We start from the raw sequence: 17,329 nt of genomic DNA on the forward strand, positions 1-17,329 counted from the left end.
GAGGGAGGGAGGGAGGGAGGGAGGGAGGGAGGGAGGGAAGGAGAAAGGAAGGAAGGGTGGGAGGGAGTGAGGGACGAGCAGGCTGTAAGGGTCTTTCACTCTTCTAGCCAGGCCTTGAAACCTTAAGACAGGAGACACTGGTCATAAATAGGGCCCTAGAGAGCAATCCAGAGGTGTGGGCCTTGAATAGAAAAGTGCCCATTCATTGGCCACTTACTTTGAGGCAGACATTGGGTGTGATGCTGGCATTAATATATTTAATAGTCACAGCAACAGCTCTGTGAGATAAGTACGATTATTATTGCCATTTAAAAAATGAAAAACAGGAGGTGCCGAGTCCTTGCTAATGTGCCCAAGGGCCAAGAGAAGTGAGAGGTGACACCGAGAGCCCAGGAAGGCCTGCAGATGCAAATGTGAATCCCAGGAACTGACAGATGCAACACCACCATAACCATCAAGCCCCAGGGCTGCATGGGCTTAGGCTGGGGACAGGCAGATGGTGAGATCCAAGCCTGAGTCTTATGTTCACACTTCCAGGTGAAGGCAGGAGAGGGTCCCACCACTCCTGTTTCTCACAAAGGGAAGCAAGTGACTTCAGTGGGAAAGACCAGATGGTATGATGGAGGAGGCATCACAGCAAAGACATCGTCCACCCGACCCTGCCTGCTGGCCACCCTCAGTGATGCTCAGAGTGGCGTGGTAGGTTGGAGCTCTGCAGGTGACAGCTTTGTTCTGTGTGTGTTTCGTGAGGGGAGGGATTGTCCCACTAGAGTTCAGAATTTTTCTAGCAGCCTACCTTTGTAGACTAGTAAAGCTTCCCCAGGCTTGTTCTAAAGCAAAAGTTCCCAGCTTTGCTCTAATTACAGATATTTTTAGAAATTCAATGACTGCTCTTCTTTCTTTCCCACAGATCACAAGCCCCATGTGAGCACATCCGCTCACACACACAGACACACAGTCACCACCACACACAAGATGGCCCTGATTTTGTCTGCTCTCTGAAACCCCAGTCCGCTTCATTCCATTATCTCATTGTTTCCCTAAATCAATCCTGCTGCTCCAGCTCGGCTGAGCATCGCTCTGGACATGGGGCAAAGGCACACATTGGATGGAAGGCTGTGGGTGGCAGCATATTTCCGGACTGACGCCCCCAGCTCAGAGCTGTGTGTGCTATGTTCTCACCCTTTCCTGGGATGGGACCCTTTCTCGACATCTCTGACCTCTCTCTGCCTTTACTGGGCAGAAGGCAGGTGGGAGGGGAGGGGAGGGCCCCAGCGGGTAGGGCCTGGTCCCTGAGCTCCAGCCTTACCCCATGCCATCCCCCTGCCACACTAGCATGTTGCTTGCTTGCCCCTCCAGTCCTCCCTTGGTGGGCATTGCTCCCACCTGCAGCATCAGCATGGAAACTTCATACTAGCCTGAGATGAAATCTGAGCAGAGAAGAAGGAAGGACACAGGTTAGAAAGGGTGAGAAAGACAGAGGTACACACAGAGACGTTCAAGAGACACACTCAGGCTGTGCCTGAGCCACTCAGACCTTCACTGGGAGGGAAGAGAAAGGAAGAGGAGAAAGTCCTAAGGTCAAAAGTCCCCAGCCCTGGCCTTGGTCTCCCCAGCAGCATCACGGTCTCCATTCTCACCAAGCTGGCTGCATCCTTCCTCATTGACTTCACCCCCCAAACGTGTTGTCCTGAACCCTAGGCTCCTTCTGCCCCTCTCCATGGCTGGGACCCCTGGCTGAGGCTCAGCTCAGCCCCTCACAAAGGCCAGTTCCTTAGACACCATCCTCTATTTCCCACCCTGTGTCCTCTCCAAGCTGTGAGGCTTACCCTAATCCCTGGCTCCAAAGAGGCTCTCCTCCCTTGGGTCTGACGTCAGGACTGAGCGAATTCCCACCGCCACTCCAACTCCACCACTACGTTCACTCACTTGCAGGGAGACCAACATGGGCGGAGAACCAAGCTATGCACTCAAACAGGCAAGGGCACAGCCCTTACTGCGAGCCAGCCCCATGGCCACGCGGCGGCAGCCTTTCCCCTCCTCAGGGAGGGAAATCCCTCCATGCAGCCCTCCTGTGCTTGGAGCTCTGACTCCATGCGCTCACAAGCCCTTGGGTGAGGGTCTGTGCTCAGCACAGCAGTCCTGGTCATGAGCTGGGGAGGCCCCCCCTGGGCCATAGACCCCCTGCAAGCCTCCAGGACTGGCTGATGTCCCCTGGCTCTGCAAAGTCACTGGAGGACCACTGGCCCTAGCAGGCCTGCTTAGACATCACAGCCAGAGGTCTCCGGAGTGCCCCGGCTGCATTTAGACCTGTGGGAGACCCCAGGAGGAAGCCAGTGAGGACCAGCAGGAGCTGTACCACACTTTCTCTGCGGGAATTCTCCAGGATCTCATGCAGGAAGGAGCAGTGAGCTTGGCACCCACAGGAGAGTCCTAGGGAGGTGAGGTGGGGCTGTGTGGGGCAGGCACCCTTCTAACCTGTAGATTTCCTGAAGTCATAGTAGGCACAGTTCTGGCCAAATCTGACTTGACTCCATCTGACTGCTACCACGGATTACACAGCTCTTGCTGCTGCCTAGAGCTGAGGGCAGAGGGCAGAGGGCTGCCCCCAGAAGGCCTGCTGAGATGAGGGGGCTTTCCACAGCCTCTACCTGCATAGCTTCCATGTGTGGTCAGATCAGCCCCTGGCCATAGGAGCTTTTTCTACCTTGCACAGGGGCACTCTATGGGCTCTTGATTCTAGAGTTTCTGCTTTCTCCCTGATGCCCCATTTTGTCCTGGTACCCTGTGCCTCCCTGACAAAATAGTGGGCTTCAGCCCCCACACTCCAGCCATTCCCACCTCAGGCCTGCAGCACACAGATTGCTCTGCAATTGACTTTCCCAACAGCATGGAATCCCCTGGAAGAGTTGATGGCCCTCTGTCTGATGGCCCCCCAGAAACATGAGAGGACAGCCACCCCGGTTCTTGGGGAGGAAGATGGCAGGGCTGCTCTACACAAGTGGAGATGAGCTATTTTGGAGAGAGCTGAAGGCACAGCCTAGCCTTGCCCCGTCTCACTTGGAATCTGACCTGCTGATAGCCTATCCCTGGCATTCAGGCCTCTCTTAGCTGTCCACCTGTTGGGTCCACCCTCGATGGGGGACTGGCACTCTTTGCCACCCTTATTTGGGCAGAATCAGGCTGTGAGATTTCCAGTTGTGGGCCCGTAGGCGTACATGCACTAGATGCTGTTCTATAAGTATTTGAACTAAAAATAGGGAGAGGCTGCCCTAAGTGTTTGTCAATGATGCCTGGCCATAGTCATGTTGGGACTTAAATATTGCAGAATGGCTCCTAACTTTAGATCTCATGAATTCCAACATTCTCAGCTAGAGGAAGTGGCTTTGAATGTCTAGGACAGACTTCCTTAGTCTAACAGCGCTCACACATGTAAATAGAGAGCCTGTAGGGTATTTCAGGGGGCCCCAGTGCCTAGGAGAAATCAAAGAGCAATGAGAGACCCTAGTTCCCCATAAAGGAGCTCACAGAGTGACCAAAGAGACAAGATTTACACTGAAGAAAAGATGAGAGTGTCACAGGCGAAGCTCAGCGCCTTCCCCCAAGCCTCAGTCTCCCAAGCTGGAAGAAGTAGGAATAGGGTGCAGGGTGGACACTGCGGCTCGGCCGGCCTTCCTCCCCTGACCAGCACCTCGGTTTTCCTCTGAGCAACCAGCCGCCCACAGCCAGATGCCCAGCTGACCCTACTCACTGGGGAAAAGGCTTGCTCTGCCTTCAAACCTCTCTGTGGGGATCTGAAATCTCACTGTGACCCCAGGGTGGGTGGGAAAGAAGGATATTTGGAAGCAGGAGATCTGAGTCCCTATTCTGCTACCCATTGCTCAGCCAGTGGCCTTGGACCAGACACCACTCATCTCCCAGCTCAGGGACCCCATTGCACACAGAGCATGGCTAGGCAAGTCCCCGGAAAAGGTGTGTGCACAAAGTGAGGTGCAGGCAGCAGCTACCCTTCCACAAGCAAGCACACCACCACCTGAGACAGATGTCCGTCACTTTCCTAGGGGCCGTGGGTGAAGTGGGGAGCTGAGCACACTGGGAGGCACTCACTTGACTCCCACAGGGCTGGCTCCTGGGAAATGTGTGAACCCTGCCTGACCAATTAGCATATTTCTTCTTCCTGTCAACTGTGATTTGTCGACAGGAGGGGCAGATGATCCAATTCATACCAGTGAGACCCAACTCAGGGCCTTGGGGGAAACTGAGAAGCAAGAATGTCTTCTGGAGCTGAGAGCTATGGGGCTGAGGGAGGCCTGAGTTTGCCCACTGCGGGGAGCCTGCAGGCTGAAGACCCCGCTGAGGAAGGCTGAGCCCAGACCAAGTCCCAAAGAAGCTTTGAAGCCTCTGAGTCCAGCTGTGCCTGAGGCACTTCTCCCTGGGCTTTTGAGTCACCTCAGTAAGAAAATGCCTTTTTTCTTACTCTTATCTGAGCTCAGTAATTGTCATCTGCAATCAGAAGAATCCTAATGACCTCAGTGACGGGTCCTGAGGGCATCACTGGAGATCGGGAGATGGGAGCAGAGAAGGCTGGCTGTGAAGGAGGAGCTACGCCACACAGCCCCACACAGGCCAGACTGGGACTTGCGAGCCACTTCGAGCCAGGCAGCACGCTCGCCTCAGGGCTTCTGCACATGCTGCTAATCTCTTTGCCACAATGCCTTTCCCTCGTCCCTGTGGAAAGTGCTTACTTATCCGTCAAAGCCACTCCTCTGAAAGTCCCCCTTGCTCTCCTCGGTCCAGAATCATGCCCTCCATGCATCACACCTCTCCCCTGCACTGTTGGCGCCAGTCTGCAGCTTGCTCTATGCCCTGCAGCCACACACAACCCAAGGTGAGCTGTTTCTCCCAAGAGCAAGATGATGCGTGAGAGCCCTCGGAAGCTGGACTGTTCTCCTGGGGGATGCCGGGAAAGGCGGATGGGAAAAGTCTGAACTGAGTGTTAAACCAGAAGTGGCTTGAAGAGATAAGAGCCAGTCTAAGTCCTGAGTGGTACAGGGCTCAGGAGCCAAGTAAAGTTCAAGCACAGAGAGACAACATAGCCAAGAGCGTTGCCCCTGTGGCTCTGAGACCATGTACACAAGAGGCTGCCACTGTGGTGGCTCCATCTTCCAGCCCACGCTGTGGCACCCAGAGGCTCAGAAAAGAGATCAGATGTGTAGAGTCAAGGGAGAGAGCACAGCTGTGCTTCACACTGCAGACTGATCCTGGACTTCACTTTTATCATCTGAAAATGGGGATACAGGACACTGACATATAGAAGACACCAGAGACAACTGCCTTTCTGCCCATTTCTCCTGTGCCTCCCTGCAATGTCAGCGGACCCTGGGGCCAGAGTGGAACACAAGGTACACTTTTCTAATTCAGCCAGCTTTGGGGGGGTGTGGTGCCAGTGGGCCCTGCCCCTGCCTCAGGGCTCAAAAATGGGTCCATTTCTCAAGCCCTCCTCCGTGGGGCTGTTGGAAAGTGGAACTGAAGTGCACGTACCCCAAGTGCAACAGCACCTCTGCACCCCTCTCCCACGCAGCACTCAGGGGCATAGACGCATGGGCCTTGGCTACACAGTCCTCCTACCTCCAGCATCACTTGGCTTCTGCTGGAATCTAAAGTCTTCCAGATCAAGACTTGCAGAAACCTCAGGATCCTCATCTCAAGCTCAGGAATCACCTAAGATTTCTCTTTCTCAATCACCCTCTGGTCTCCTCAGACTGCGACTCTAAACAGGACATCTTCTGCCCCCTCCCACGCCTGTTTGTGGTCCTTGCTTTCTGTGAAAAGAATTAGGCTGGGGCAGAACCCAAACCTACGTGGCAGAGCTGCACAGGTCCCAGCAAAAGGGACACACAGGAAAAAGAATGCAAAGCAGTGGCAGGGTCGGGGGCTCTGGGAGCCTTTAGACAGCTCCTTGATTTCCATGGATCTCCCATCCCCACAAAGACAACACTTGTGGAGTCAGAACAGACCACCTGCTTGGCAACCCCAGATCAGCACCCCTGAGCTCCTGGCACTAAGGCTTCTGGAAGACAGGCAGTGAGCAAGGAATTCCACACACGGTGGACCCTGCTAACGCATGAAAGTACACAGTGATTAGCCAGCCAGGAGGGCCAGGGCAGGTACCTAACCCAGCCTGGGGGTATCACAGAAGCTCCCGTGGAGAGATCATTATTTAAATGAAAGATGAAAGGACCAGTTGGAGCTAATAAAGTCTCAGTGAGGTGATGGCAGGGATTGGAATGGAGGATGTCCAGACAGGAAATGTGACTGGACAGAGGACAAGGTACGAGCAGAGGCCAGGTGATTCAAGACGGTACAGAGGGCTGGAGAGTTAAAGATGTGGCCGGCACTGTGGACAGATTAGGTTTTCAGACAAGCAGAGGGGAGAATCCCGTGGCCACTCTGCTTCCAGAGGTGGGGAGGGCTTGGCCACTCGTATCTTGCCTGCTGCAATGCCTCTGTACCCTTTCTCCTTTCCCCATGCCACCCTGGGCAGGAACTAGAAGCAGGAGGCCACGGAGGGCCACGGGGAAGACGCAGACGCCGCCCCAGGCTCAGATGCACCAGGGAGCTCGCCCCTAGATTCCAGAAATAGCATCATAATTAAGAGGGAAACAATAACAGTGGGTGACCAGGAGGTATCGAAACTGGTGCCCACTTTGTTTTTCTGGAGCAATCTTTGCTAATTAATTCTTAAAGATTCACACAGTGGGATTAAAACACTCAGCTCGAAGAAGCCAAACTGATCAATACCTTTTCAGGCTAATGGAGGAGGGGTGGAGGCAGGGAGCTGGCCTGAGCCTGAACCAGGGCTAGCAGCTCTTCCAAGAAGGCAGGGCCCCCCGGGTGTCCCAAGTCCATTCTGACCAGGAAGGTGACACATGTGAGCACTGAGTCACACCTGGAAAGTGGCTGCTGAAGTCTTGGGGGAGACAGGGGGTTCTGGAACAAGGAGGAGCTTGAGGCTGTCGTGGTTGGGTAGACAGTGATGTCCAGGGAGGGCCAGACCAGAGGCCCCACAGCCAGACACCCGGCCGACCCTTATCACTGGAGAAAGGGCTTGCCCACCTTCCAGCCTCTCTGTGGGGGTCTGAAACCTCACCATGATCCCATGGTGGGTGGGAAGGGAAGATATTTGGAACCAGGAGATCTGAGTCCCCATTCTGACAACCACGGCTCAGCCAGTGGCCTTGGATCAGACGTGACATGGCTGCCAGCTCAGTGGCCCCACTGCACACAGAGCATGTCTGGGCAAGTTCCCGGAAAAAGTGTGTGCACAGAGTGACGGGCAGGTGGCAGCTGCCCTTCCGCAAGCAAGCACGCCACCAGCTGAGATGGGCGTCGGCCACTTTCCTAGGGGCCGTGGGTGAAATGGGGAGCTGAGCATACCAGGAGGTGCTCTGAATAGGTGTGCTCAGGTCAGAAAGAAGGTGTTGCTCCCTAGCAAGGGCACAAGTCTCTCCTGTTTTGAGAAGTGGCCAAGCCAAGGCCTCCCAAAGCCTGCACAATCCCAGTGGAGAAGGGCCTGGCCACTTGATGTTGGTGCTTCAGGCCGGGATGGGCCTGTGTGCAGGAGCAACTCTCAGGGCATGCCTTGCAGGAGAGCAGGGGAGGCTGGAAGCAGTGCAGAATAACTAATTAATGATGCTAAAGTATTGTGGAAGAGGAAAGCGTTGCATAACTGCTAAGTGGTGGGGTTATTATTATTCATGCAATATTCATGCTGTGCTCTTCAGCCTCTGGGAAGCATTGCTCCAGAGTCCTGAGGGACCTGACAAAGGGGAGCATGTGTCTAGAGAGCAGGGCAGTGGGATGACAGCTGTCCTGGACCACAAGGAAGGGGCCACGATGCTGCAGTGGAAATGGCAGCACACAGCCTACACCAGAGCTGCTTAGCAAACCCAGAAAGGCCACACTGAGCCATCAGCATCCCCTTACCAGGACGGGCCATTCCTGAGCCCTGCGGGGCACCAGTGTCTGTGCTAGGCGTCTCCACTCTAGTTAGCTCTTTAAGGCAATTCCTGACATTTGCAGAGCCTAGAGCATGCCACACGTTTAAATATTTAAGTTATAAATCAGGTCCTATGCATGGTCCAGCCCGTCCCCCTGACCCCAGGACCCTGCAGTCCACTCCTCAGGGAGCCCTTCCAGAGGAAGAGGTGCAGCCCTGCTGCCTGCCCCCAGGGGCAGCAGGGGCGAATGCGTAGAGTAGAAGGAAGCCAGGCCTGGCCTGGGCCACCCAGAACCGCAGACCCTCCGGGACCAGGGGTGGGGCCTGAGCCGGCAGCCTCAGCGAGCTCCCTTACCCAAGCCCTGGTTTTCCTCCTAGAGTTCTGGGCAATGCTCAGTCCCCAAAGGAGACCACCAGGGGGAGGGAGGAAGTGCAGTTATCTGAGAATCTGGTCTTTTGGAAATTGAAATGAAAGTGTTTCCTCCCTCCCTCTCCAGCTTCCAGAGCAGCCGCAGGCTGTGGTTTCCCCGACTCAGGCCCTCACCTTCGGCTGCACAGAGCTCTGCACACACACTTCCCTCTCTCTTTGTCTGAGTGATGACCCGGTTGCTGAACTCTCAAAACATTTCCTGACAAGATAAAGAAGAAAAATGTCTTTGCATGTGCATATACATGTGTATGTGGGGTCCCAGAGCCGATGTGAGGACAAGGGCCTCTCTTGGGGACAGCGGCCTGTTTTCAGAGGAAAGCCGCAGGAAGTGACGTGACCTTTTCAGGCTCACATGCCTGATGCTGGCTCCCAGGAAGAGTCTCACAGCAGCATGGAGGGTGAACAGCCATTAGAAACTGACCAATGTGTCATATGTGACTCAGCAATCAGGGCTCATCTGCAGCTTGAGAGGTCTCCGTTCTTTAGGGCTTTAGGTCAGCTCAGGGAGCCCTGCCGGGGTCTGCTCAGCTACTCAGGGCTGCTGCCACACAGCCCTGGCCTGGCCTCTCCAACGCTGTCTGCCAGTGGGCCTACGCGCGGCTAAGCATGGGCTGGCCAGAAGCTGGGGTGAACACCAGTTTACTCAGCCACACACCTTGACCTCAGGCCACACACTGCTTCCCCCTGGGAAGTGGCTGTGAGAGGTGGGTGGCCTGGGGCCTCAGAAGCCAGCATGACCCTGCTGGCACGGCCTGGGACAAATCTAGCTGCCTTCTCTCTCCTGGACTATTCATTTGCCTTCTCCTAGTAAGTCTCCCTGCCTCCATCCGACCTGGGGCACTGTAGCTGGGCCCTCTTCCTCTAAGGCTGTTTAAAATCCTGCAGAATGAGGCCCACCATCCTCCCAGGGCTCATCAAGCCCTCCTCTTTTGCTGGCCAACCTCCCCTCTTGTGCTCCCCTCCTGCACAGCCCCTGCAGTCCCCGCTGCCCCAGCCCGGGGCCTCAGCAGAGGCTGACCTCTCTTCTTAGAATGCCACACCTCCTGCCCCATTGCTTCAGGTTCGCTCTCAAGGATGCTGGTCCACTTCAGGCAATAATTGACTCAGACAAGTGCTAATGACTGAGCAGGTTCTAGGGTGTTGGCCCAGCAAGACCAGATCTCTGCCCTGAAGGTAGTGACAGTACAGAGTAGGGAACAGCATCATCCCTTGCAGAAGAGACGACACATGAGAAGGCTGGACAGTAACCTGATGGATGTTCCCTGAGACCAGGGAGCAGGAACAACAGGGGACAGCTCGTGACAGGGCTGGGAGGCCAGTGACATAGTAAACACTTGAGCATGTGCTGTCAGCAATGGGAAGGTGCTGAAGGATTTCACCCAGGCAGAGATGTATGCAATTTGCATTCAATAAGACTCCTCCTCCAGGAAGCCTTCCTGGATAAGCTAGTTTCGTTCAAACACTTCTCCTTTTTCTTCTGCAATTTCTTCATCTCAGTATTTAACACACTGCATTGCAACTGTCCCCCATGGTCAGTTCCTCGGGTCGGAGCCTGACTTACTTATCTTTATGTCCCAGTAGACTCTGGTGAAAATCAGTATTTGTTTAATCAAAGAGAAAGCTTTGGTGTCTGTGTGTCTGAGTCCTCTAAGACAGCCTACGGGTCCAGCTCCAGGTCCTTCACCTCTTGCCCTGAAGAGCGACTTCTTGATGACATGGCCAGAGAGTCTGCAAAAGTGTGAGCAGGACTCTGAGCTGGCTGCAGCCGGTCCAGGCAGGGGTTCCCCAGCTGACCAACTGCTTCGCTCAGACAATCAGGGGAGAGTAAGCTCAGTCCAACCATTAGCCAATTATTCATGGAATCAAATTTAATAAAAGGAGCAGTTCAAGCAACTGAACTGCTTGGATAAATAAGGGTCTGGGTGCGACAACAATGCTTATAGTGACGTTAAAGAGGAAGTGGAGATGGCTTAATTTGGGAGCTAGAGAAAAGGCCTGCTGAGTGTGTGTTGGCCCGGTGGGCTCGGCTTTGCAGCTGCCCAGCTGTAACTCACATCAGGGATTGAGGATGGGGCTCCCAAGCAGGCACCCTGCCCCCGTCCCCACTCCTTCCTTCACCCCATAGGTCAGACCCCTTCAGGGGCCTCTAGGATCAGGGCTGTGTGTCTGAGGAAGGTTTGCCAGCCCAGGGCCCCTCCCCAAAGAGCATTACTTCAAATCAGCCATCCCCCAGGCACTTAGAACTCACTTCAGACCTACATTTGTGGAAAGATGAAATAGGTCTACTTTTCCCTATTCCTCTCACTAAGTACAGCTAAAACCCCTGAACAGTAAATATAAGAAGACCCGAAAAAATGAAGAGAAGAAGGCAGACTGGCTAGGGACCTTGGGAGCCCAAGAATAACAGGGCAGTGAATTTCCAAGTCGTCTTTTTGCCTCAGATGTCGGAAAGGTGGCAGCCCTATAACGGCAATGGGCACAGACATGGAAGCCCCAAGAAAACCCAGTTCCCTTGAATCAAAGACTGGGAAAGGTGCAGCCTAGGAAGACAAGACTTTTAGGCAATCACCACTCCACAGCAGTCAAACAGCACAGAAAAAACTTTGCCCCGCCCCAACCCCCACCCTCACCAACAGAGGCCGAGTGAAGACCTGGACTTCCATCCTCACCGGTTAGTTACAAGGAGCCCCCACTCCCCAACAAGGGTAGTATCAGAGGGCTACATGGGGAAGAGAGACCTTTATGCCCAACAAGTGAAAATGTCCCCACCCCCAGGGGTATCAGTGCAGGGCGTGTTGGATCCTGCACTTCTACCCCCTCCTGGCATTGACAAGGTTCCTCTCACCCTTCCTGCTAGGAAAAGGTCAGGATGCCCTCCACTGCCCAGCAGCCACAAGGTTACCCCACCCCACAGTGTCAGCAGGGGACACGTGGAGAGCAGTGATGAGCCTGGGCACTCCCAGCAGGGTGAGGGCCAAAAGGGGAGCCTGCACAACACCCCACCCCACAGTAACACGAAGCCCTTCTCCCACCAGGTGTCAGTGGGGGCCAAAGAAGATGTCAAGCTCCACCCATCCAGCAAACATGAGGAAATGTCCCTTTTCTCCTGATAGACTGATATCTGAGGAGGCCTGTTAAAATTTAAGATTTCAGTAAGATTCAGAGTTTCATAACATCAAACCCAAAATGTTCAGGTTTCAATGGAAGATCATTTGTCATAGCAAGAGCCAAGACAATCTCTATTTGAATGAGGAAAAAATATCAACAGATGCAATCACCTAGATGACAGAGTTAGAGTCATCTGATAAAGATGTCAAACTAACCATAAAAATGCTTCCATGAGCAATTGTGAAAAAGTCCTGAGCTTCACAAAGAATATCTACAAAAGCACCAACAGCTAAAATCAAACGTCATGGTGAGAAACAAAATACTTTTCTACTAAGATCAAGAACAAAGCAAGAATATCTGCCATCACCACACCTGTTCAACCTGGTACTAACGTTCTTGTCAGCATGGCAAGGCAAGGAGAGGAAATACAGGCATACCATTCAGGAAGGAAGAGAAAAGACCAACCCTATTTGCAGAGAACATGACTGTCAACATAGAAAATCTCAAGGGATCTAAAAAATAAGAATCTTCAGAATATGTGAGTTCAGCAAGGTGGTGGAATATAATAAGATTAACATATGCAAATCAATGGTGTTTCCATATGCTGACAATTACACACAGAAAGAAACACTTTAAATAATAAATGTAATTCACCACATAAACAGAACCAAAGACAAAAACCACATGATTATCTCAATAGATGCAGAGAAGGTCTTTGACAAAATTCAACAGCCCTTTATGCTAAAAACCCTCAATAAGCTAGGTATTGATGGAACGTATCTCAAAATCATAAAAGCTATTTATGACAAACCCCACAGCCAATATCATACTGAATGGGCAAAAGCTGGAAACATTCCTTTTGAAATCTGGCACTAGACAAGAACGCCCTCTCTCACCACTCCTATTCAATATAGTATTGGAAGTTCTAGCCAGAGCAATCAGGCATGAAAAAGAAATAAAGGGTATTCAATTAGGAAAGGAGGAAGTCAAATTGTCTCTATTTGCAGATGACATGATTGTATACTTAGAAGACCGCATTGTCTCAACCCAAAATCTCCTGAAACTGATAAGCAACTTCAACAAAACATCAGGAAACAAAATTAAGGTGCAAACATCAGAAGCATTCCTATACACCAATAACAGACTTAAAGAGTGGCAAATCAAGAATGAACTGCCATTCACAATTGCTACAAAGAGAATAAAACACCTAAGAATACAACTAACAAAAAATGTAAAGGACCTCTTCAAGGAGAACTACAAACCACTGCTCAACGAAATAAGAGAGGACACAAACAGATGGAGAAACATTCCATGCTCATGGTTAGGAAGAATTAATATCGTGAAAATGGTCATACTGCTCAAAGTAATTTACAGATTCAACACTATCCCCATCAAACTACCAATGACCTTCTTCACAGAACTGGAAAAAACCACCTTAAACTTTCATATGGAACCAAAAGAGAGTCCACATAGCCAAGTCAATTCTAAGCAAAAAGAACAAAGCTGGAGGCATCACACTACCGGACTTCAAACTATACTACAAGGCTACAGTAATCAAAACAGCATGGTACTGGTACCAAAACAGAGATATAGACCAATGGAACAGAACAGAGGCCTCGGAGGCAATGCCCCACATCTACAACCATCTGATCTTTGACAAACCTGACAAAAACAAGCAATGGGGAAAGGATTCCCTGTTTAATAAATGATGTTGGGAAAACTGGCTAGCCATGTGCAGAAAGCAGAAACTGGACCCCTTCCTGATACCTTACACTAAAATTAACTCCAGATGGATTAAAGACTTAAACATAAGACCTAACACCATAAAAACCCTAGAAGAAAATCTAGGCAAAACCATTCAGGACATAGGCATAGGCAAGGACTTCATGGCTAAAATACCAAAAGCATTGGCAACAAAAGCCAAAATAGACAAATGGGACCTAATCAAACTCCACAGCTTCTGCACAGCAAAAGAAACAGTCATTAGAGTTAATTGGCAACCAACAGAATGGGAAAAAATTTTTGCAATCTACCCATCTGACAAAGGGCTAATATCCAGAATCTATGAAGAACTAAAACAGATTTACAAGAAAAAAACAAATAAGCCCATTCAAAAGTAGGCAAAGGATATGAACAGACACTTAAAACAGAAGACATATATGAGGCCAACAAACATATGAAAAAATGCTCCTCATCACTGGTCATTAGAGAAATGCAAATCAAAACTACACTGAGATACCATCTCACGCCAGTTAGAATGGCAATCATTAAAAAATTTGGAGACAACAGATGCTGGAGAGGATGTGGAGAAATAGGAACACTTTTACACTGTTGGTGGGAGTGTAAATTAGTTCAACCATTATGGAAGACAGTGTGGCGATTCCTCAAGGACCTAGAAATAGAAATTCCATTTGATCCAGCAATCCCATTACTGGGTATATATCCAAAGGATTATAAATCGTTCTATTATAAGGACACATGCACAAAAATGTTCACTGTGGCACTGTCTGCAATAGCAAAGACTTGGAACCAACCCAAATGCCCTTCAATGATAGACTGGACAGGAAAATGTGGCACATATACACCACGGAATACTATGCAGCCATAAAAAAGGATGAGTTCATGTTCTTTGTAGGGACATGGATGAACCTGGAAACTATCATTCTCAGCAAACTGACACAAGAACAGAAAATCAAACACAGCATGTTCTCACTCATAGCTGGGTGGTGAAAAATGAGAACACATGGACACAAGGAGGGGTCTGTGGGGGGGATCTAGGAGAGGGACAGTGGCGGGTGGGGAATTGAGGAGGGATAACATGGGGAGAAATGCCAGATATAGGTGATGTGGAGGAAGGCAGCAAACCACACTGCCATGTGTGTACCTATGCAACAATCTTACATGTTCTTCACAACCCGCAAACCTAAAATACAATTTAAAAAAGATAAAAAAAAAAGAAAAGAAATACTTTAAATACAAACAACTTATGATCACTCAAAAATTATGTAGGTGTAAGTCTAATAGCACAACATTGAAGAAAAAAATTAAAAAGGATCTTGATAAATGGAGATACATACCAAGTTAATGGAAAAAAACATGATAAAGATGCCAAATCTCCACAAATTGATCTATAAGCTTAATGTAATTCCTGTCAAAAGCCCATTAAGACTGTTTTTGTAGATGTGCAAAAGGTTATTTTAAAATTTACATGGAAAGGTAAAGGAAAGGCAGTTTCTAATTTTTTTTTTTGAAAACGAAGAATAAAGTAGAAGGAATCACTCTACTGCCTTGAGACTTCATATATTTATAGAAATCAAGACTATGTGGGATTGACAGAGGGACAGACACATCAACGGAAAAGGAAAGAGAACCCCAAGTTAGCCCCGCCAGAGTATTACTCACTGATTTTTGACAAGGGAGCAAAATCTGTTCAGCATAGGAAGGATCATTTTTTCAAATGATGGTGCCGGAGCAATTAGATATCCATAGGTTAAAAAAATTACCTCTATTAAATTCATACTTTATCCAAAAAATAACTCAAAATGGATCATAGATTTCAATATAAAACATAAAACTATATAAATTTTAGGAGAAAATCTTGGAAACATAGGGTTTGGTGCAAACTTCTCAGACATGCTGTCAAAAGCACAATCCATGTGTTTTCACAGATTAATTAGTTAGCAGTTAAAATTAAACATTTTTGTTCCATAAAACACCCTGTTAAAAGAATTAAAAGACAAACTATAGACTAAGAAAATATTTGCAAGTCACATATTTGATAAAGGACTCATATCTAGAGTATGTAAAGGACTCTTAAAATTCAACAGTAAAAGAAAAAAAGCAAGCAATTCATTTAGAAAAAGGGCAAAAGTCATTAGGGGAATTCTTGCCCTATCAGGAAATGTCTCTTGCCACCTGAGTTCTCAGCCTCTTCCTTTACCTTCTGTTGACTTGCAAGAGACCCTGGGGTATTTGTTTTCTGTTGTTATATTTGTGGAGATTTGTTATGCAGCAAAAGAAAATGAATACACCAAGGATTCTTCCTCACTGAAATTCACACCCCACTTGATTCTGAACCATGGTCTTGGCAGGAACTTGGAATAGGGGAAAGCTGTCAGGAAACATTTTTATAAAGATCTCAGGGACTAAGACCCGAGGAATAAAGTGATGACTTTGACTTGTAAGATAAAAACGAATTTAATTCTCTTTACCCCAGCCTCTGCCATCTTTTCATTATAAATTAAGGGAGAAAAAAAAGACTCTGTTCTCTTCAATAACTCTGGCTCCTTCAATGAAGAATGTTTTAGGCCCTGGAATGTAATTAAAGCGATATTGTATTTCTCTTATTATCATGATTATAATAATGCATGGATTTCAGAACATGCTTTCCAACAGAATTAAAATGGAGATAGATGGCTTACATTGTGGATAGAATTAGAGTCCATAGGAATATTTTATATGGTAGGTTTTTTTTAAATGAAGATGCAGACCTCTAATAAAATGCCTAGAAGTTTCACCAGATATTTTCAATAGCTAGTCTTAGATCAATATTTTAGCAAAATTTAAAAATATTGATTGGTTGATATTTAAGTAGCAAACAATTTATTTAGAATTGTGAGAACCATATTCCAAAACCTAATTGTAAGATTTTTTTATCATTATGGCAAAAATATATCAGCCTTCCTCAGGCATCCATGCCCCAAGTGTGGACCCCTGAAAATGGCAGCATTGGCCACGTAGTCTTCTGGAAGGGAATGGATAACATGAATCGAATCACCAGAGAATATCATGCAAACCCCAAGATGAGGAATGTTCTGTGGGGAAAAAGAGTGGGGATGGAAAGCCACATGCTTCAGAAATATCTTTATCATGGAAGACAAAGGCTGGGCGGATGTACCACTTTAAGGAAGGCTAATGTGACACAGTTGGTCACCCCAAACCATACCTGTCCTAGATTCTGTCCTGGTCTGGAGGCAAAACCAAGGCTGTCAGGGACATTATTGGGTCCATTGAAAATATTAAAATATGATAAGTAGGTTATATGAAAGTATTTTGTCAACATTAAATTTCCTGAAGTTGATGATTGTACTGTGGTATATAAGAGGGTATCTCTCTTCTTAAGAAATAAACACTAAAGCCGGGTGCAGTGGCTCACGCCTGTAATCCCAGCACTTTGGGAGGCCGAGGCGGGCAGATCACTTGAGGTCGGGAGTTTAAGACCAACCTGACCAACATGGAGAAACCTCGTCTCTACTAAAAATACAAAATTAGCTGGGCATGGTGGTGCATGCCTGTAATCCCAGCTACTCAGGAGGCTGAGGCAGGAAAATCGCTTGAACCCAGAGGGTGGAGTTTGCAGGTGAGCCAAGATCGCGCCATTGTACTCCCGCCTGGGCAACAAGAGCAAAACTCCGCCTCAAAAAAAAAAAAGAAGAGAAAAGAAAAGAAAGAAACACTGCTGTATTTAAAGGTTAAAAGAAACCCCATGGTATACACAATTCACCCTCAATTGTTTCAGGAAATAAATTTTGTGTGTGCGTGTGTGTGTGTGCATGTGTGTGTGTGTGGAGAGAGAGAGAGAGAGAGAGAGAGAGAGAACGAGAAAGAGGCCATATATGATCAAGCAAATAAGATAAATTATTTAAAATAGGCAGTCATACGGGTGTTCTTTGTATTATTCTTATTCGTGTACTTTTCTTGAAAGTTTGAATTCTTTTGAAATAAAAATTGTTTTAAAAAAGTTAAACATTCACTTCAGTTTTTTCACAATGTCCTTTCTATTCTTGACTAAG

At 48.7% G+C, this 17,329-nt stretch overlaps 1 protein-coding gene across 9 annotated transcripts in view; it reads right to left on the reverse strand.

Moving 5' to 3' along the window:
• The window catches only part of TMEM273 (transmembrane protein 273), a 36,920-nt gene that overhangs the window by 15,150 nt on the left and 4,441 nt on the right, over nt 1-17,329 (reverse strand). The window lies entirely within an intron of this gene.

Source organism: Sapajus apella, unplaced genomic scaffold (genome assembly GCF_009761245.1).
Source record: "Sapajus apella isolate SASKATOON/1434 unplaced genomic scaffold, GSC_monkey_1.0 scaffold161, whole genome shotgun sequence".
Taxonomy (NCBI): domain Eukaryota; kingdom Metazoa; phylum Chordata; class Mammalia; order Primates; family Cebidae; genus Sapajus; species Sapajus apella.